Consider the following 5,073-nt stretch of genomic DNA (forward strand, 5'->3'; position numbering starts at 1 on the left):
ACAAAACTTGCTGCCCAGGGGACGGATGGATTACACATGTAATCCTAGCACTCTAGGAGGCCAAGGTGGTGGATTGCCTGAGCTCAGGATTTTGAGATCAGCCTGAGCAAGAGCAAGGTGTGTGGTGGGCACCTATACTCCCAGCTACTTGGGAGGCTGTAGCAAGAGAATTGCCTGAGCCCAAGAGTTTGAGGTTGCTATGAGCTATGATGCCACAGCACTCTACTCAGGGCAGCAAAGTGAGACTCTATCTCAAAAAAAAAAAAAAAAACAGAACCAAAAAACAAAACTTGCTGCCAGACAGCTTTTCTTTTTTTTTTTTCTTTTGTTTTTTTGTAGAGACAGAGTCTCACTTTATTGCCCTCGGTAGAGTGCCGTGGCCTCACACAGCTCACAGCAACCTCCAACTCCTGGGCTTAGGTGATTCTCTTGCCTCAGCCTCCCGAGTAGCTGGGACTACAGGCGCCCGCCACAATGCCCAGCTGTTTTTTGGTTGCAGTTCAGCCGGGGCCGGGTTTGAACCCGCCACCCTCGGTATATGGGGCCAGCACCTTACTGACTGAGCCACAGGCGCCGCCCCAGACAGCTTTTCTTAATGTCCTTTGTTGTGTCTGGTGTTTTCTTCCTATTTGTACACCCAATCCCATACTAAGTAGCTGTTCTCATCAGGTGGCTTCTTTTTTTTTTTTTGAGACAGAGCCTCAAGCTGCTGCCCTGGATAGAGTGCTGTGGCATCACAGCTCACAGCAACCTCCAACTCCTGGGCTCAAGCCATTCTCATGCCTCCACCTTCCAAGTAGCTGGGACTACAGGAACCCTCCACAAGGCCCGGCTGTCTTTTGGTTGCAGCCATCAGTTTGGCGGGCCTGGGCTGGATTCAAACCCGCCAGCTCAGGTGTATCGTGGCTGGTGCCTTAGCTGCTTGAGCCATAGGCATCGAGCCCAGGTGGCATCTTTTTTTTATTTATTTATTTTTTGAGACAGAATCTCACTTTGTCGCCCTCAGTAGAGTACTGTCACATCACAGCTCACAGCAACCTCTCTTGAGCTTAAGCGATTCTTTTGCCTCAGCCTCCCAGGTAGCTGGGACTATAGGCGCCCACCACAACACCCAGCTAATTTTTGCTGTAGTTGTCGTTGTTTAATAGACCCAGGCCATGTTTGAATTCGCCAACCCTGGTGTATGTCTGGCACTGTAACCATTGAGCTGCAGGCGCCAAGACCCAGGTGGTATCTTTTACACATCAGGAACATGTTTCTGCCCAGGACGTAGGGCTGGAATGGGGTGATTGTTTCATGTTGTTATTCTCCCCCAAGCCCCTTCCTTCTATCAGCTCCCAGTGCTGGTTCCTCTCTGCCCTGCACTCATGTCATTCCACCAGCACAAAGCGGTCTTCATCATGGAATGGAAAACCTGCCGTGCTCCCAGTTAGGCTCTGAGAGAACGTTTGCTTATCAAATAAACACTGGCCATCCTCCAGCACAGTGGTTCTCAACCTTCCTAATGCCTCGACCCTTTAATACAGTTCCTCATGTTGTGGTGACCCCCAACCATAAAATTATTTTCATTGCTACTTCATAACTAATTTTGCTACTGTTATGAATTGTAATGTAAATATCTGATACGCAGGATGTATTTTCATTGTTACAAAGGAGTCAGGACCCACAGATTTAGAACTGCTGCTCTAAGAGGCAAGGGAGACCTAGGGTCTCACCAGCAGTGACTGTTTCCTCTCCCTGTCCCATGTCCTTAAAGCATCTCTGGGAGACAGAGGTGTAGGATTAAGTGGATTGTTGCTCCTCAGTCACCACTCAGGCTCAGTGCCCTCTCTCCTCCCACTCCCCTCTCCATTAACTGGCATCCTTCCTCCTTTTGAAATTCCTCCATTCGAGATGATTTACAGCATGTTTCTCATGTTTCTGTTTTCACTGTTGTCTCCTTAATAACTGCATTTCTCTTCTAGTTTTGCAAGACAGTGGTCAACAGGAAGGCCCAGCAGCTCCACCCTCCTGAGTGACAGGCCATCTTCGGACGCAGCCTTTCTGTGCCCATTCTTCAGGCAACTTTCAATCCCTTACTGTAGCTAATTCTAGATGCCCTTTAATATTGTGAACAAATAGACCCGTCCGGTATTACAAAGCCCGTGCGTGCGGGAGCCTGCTCCTCTGAGATATATGGCGTGTAGGTTGCTGTATTTACAGCTCCTCCCTCTCTCCATTGTGTTCTGACGCATTTCCATGTGTACCCCCACCTTTATTTCCAAGTGATATTTTTAGTCTTTCAAAATAGCTGCCTTTTGTGATGTGGTGATTTAAATGATTTAATTCATTTGTTTTCAACCTTGGGATTAACTGAGGTATTTTGTTTCCTGGGCAGATTTTGCAATTTTGACTACTCACCTAGGGAGAGGGGATGAGTTAGAAATACAGAGATTTTTCCCCCCAGTTCCACAGACTAGCAATGTGGCTTTGTAACTCTGACATCTGCTCCCAGTAACCCTACTGTTAGAGTGCTCTAAGTACCATGGAGGTACCCAAGGCCTAGCCAGTCTCTGTTTAAGAAAATTTTAACTAATACACATAATCTTTGCCCCAGTCATTGTATCTGTAGTCACTATTCTTAGAAATACCTGTGGTTTCTCAGCCCTCCTGTTGCCCACTCTGCCTCTCTCTGCAGAGCCTACAAAACACCCCAATCAACTCTCCACCTGGAGGGAATTGTCCAATTGTGGCCCTTAGAAGTGAGTCTGCCCCATAGGTATGGATCAGTCTGACCCCCAGGAGCTCTGTTTGTCTGTGCTCCTCTTCCCTTTTGGGTTGGTGCTGCCACTCAGCAATAATCTTCTTTTCTCTGTGCTTTCTTAGGTCCCTGTCCTCTGTCTTTGAGGCTGATTAGGACATGAGAGTCCTGATCTTTTCATGCTGCACAAAATGAGCATGCAAAAAGCTTTCTTCCAGCAGAACATGTTCCCTCTTGTCTCCAGTTGCTGGAAAGGAATTTGGGGATCAAGAACTCAGCTCATCCTGCCCCCATGCTGAGTTCTGTCCTGGACAATCAAAAGCAAGTAGTGATCATAGTATAGAACTCTACCAAAGTAAACTGGCAAAGGAGTCCAGGCTACAGGGGAATAGAAGCTGCCGAGTACTTCATAGTCTCCTACAACTTGGCAGAACCCAAGTACAGCTTCTTAGTGGGAGAATCTGCCATAGCGGTGGTTCCACCTGACATTCCTCCAACCTTGTGAAGTATGCTGGCTTGATCCAAGCCCATGCTGGCCTGGGTGCATCTGCTAATGAGAGAGACCAAATCTCTCTGTTGGGGGAAGTGAGAAGTGGGATGAGATGATTCATCTTTGTTTTTGTCAGTTTGTTTGCCTTACTTATTTCTAAGTGCAATAAGGGAGCGTCTCACAGGATTGCACCTGTGACATCCTCATGGATGCTGCCCTGTGGCCCTCCTGAGCTAAAGATGGACAGATTCAGACCCCTCAGCATGGTTAGCTCTGACATTCATTGAGGTCCCTTTGGGACCAGGGAGATGTCCTACTGCAGACATCTTCCTCCATATTCGTCTCCTCACCTCCGGGAGTGTTTAGTAATGCATCTGGGGCATTTCAGTTGGTTAGTAGTATCTCAACTGCTGGTAGCGTTTATTTGGGAAAGTGGGAGAAGAGGCATTCCTACTGGAGAAAATATAAGTGTTTTCCTACAAACTCTGTATCAGCTATGAATTATATTTGTGCTTAAAAATTTCCCTTCATTCATCAATCAGGTAAAGTCCAGATGTGAGTTATCTTGGGAGAAAAAATTGTATTCTAAACAGACAGTTGTTTATGTAGTTTGAGGGTCAGCAGATGTTAGTCTTCTTCCTTCAGCTCGTTTGAGATCCACACATATCACTCCACCTCTACCTGTTGCCCCAGTTTGAAAGCATCCATTTATGAGCAAAGGTCAACCTCAGTCTGGAGCTCTTGCCCACATAACCATAAAGGATGTCCCTGGTCTGTTCCATCTCCATGGATGGTGTTGCTGCTGGGCAACAGTGTTGGCTTCTTTTAAGTACCCCTTCCCTCCTTACCCACCCCCAAACTAACTGGCACTTGAGGGACTTAATAATAAAGGTTCAGCTCCAGGGATAGTACCTGAGTATGTCCCATGCCTCTTCATTCAGACCAGCTGCTTCCATTGGATTTCCAGGGTCATAGTCCCAACTGGAAGCAGCAGTACCTCTGTAGGAGGGGTGCTGGGCTCTGGCCTTCTCATGAAGAGAGGTCAGGGACAGGGTCAGCATCAAGGGCACATGTAAATCTTCCCAAGTTCTCCTTTTACAATCCCTACTGAGACTCCCTGACTTATTTTGGTTGGTTCCTAGTGCTACTTTTACAAACTACACTTTGTAGAATTGATTAGATTACCTTGTTTATTTAATGTGAATTTGTGCCTTTTTGTCTCAATCTTCCAATACAGATATATTGAGGAAAAAAGCAGTCTAATAAAATCCTAGACAGAGCTTTCTGGAGTCCAGCTTATTGATGTCCATATGTCCATTTTCCAACTTAGATATCCTCTAACTCTTACTGATGTCCCCCCACTTTACCAGGGCAGGATTAGGAAAAGGTACATAGCTGCCTCTGAAAATTTTTGCAGGTGGATTTATGTAAATAGCATTCCCGTGTCAGTTTATTTATACAAACATTACATATCTGAATGTAATCTGGACATTTTCTACTGGCAGTAGTATTTCCTTTGGCATTTGACCCTCTCCTTTTCACATGTTCCTCTTATCCAGTGAACCAAGCAAAACATTTGTTTTAAGTAGGAGTTCTTAACCTAGCTTCCAGGTTGGTGAACCTCAAGAAGTCTGTTTGTTAGCCGGGCGTTGTGGCGGGCGCCTCTAGTCCCAGCTACTCGGGAGGCTGAGGCAAGAGAATCGCTTAAAGCCCAGGAGTTGGAAGTTGCTGTGAGCTGTGTGAGGCCACGGCACTCTACCGAGGGCCATAAAGTGAGACTCTGTCTCTACAAAAAAAAAAAAGAAGTCTGTTTGTAAAACTGTCTTTTGTCTAGAGAAAGTCG

General features: G+C 46.4%; 1 protein-coding gene across 1 annotated transcript in view; it reads left to right on the forward strand.

Annotated features, from left to right (window-relative positions):
• Nucleotides 1-4,509, forward strand: part of PITPNA (phosphatidylinositol transfer protein alpha) — a 44,577-nt gene extending 40,068 nt beyond the window's left edge. Inside the window, exon 12 of the mRNA XM_053567767.1 lies at nucleotides 1,965-4,509. The gene's annotated coding sequence lies outside the window, so the exon portion shown is untranslated. The remainder of the gene's footprint in view (nucleotides 1-1,964) is intronic.
• The last annotated feature ends 564 nt before the right edge of the window (nucleotides 4,510-5,073 follow it).

The sequence above is a fragment of the Nycticebus coucang genome, chromosome 18 (genome assembly GCF_027406575.1).
Source record: "Nycticebus coucang isolate mNycCou1 chromosome 18, mNycCou1.pri, whole genome shotgun sequence".
Lineage (NCBI taxonomy): Eukaryota > Metazoa > Chordata > Mammalia > Primates > Lorisidae > Nycticebus > Nycticebus coucang.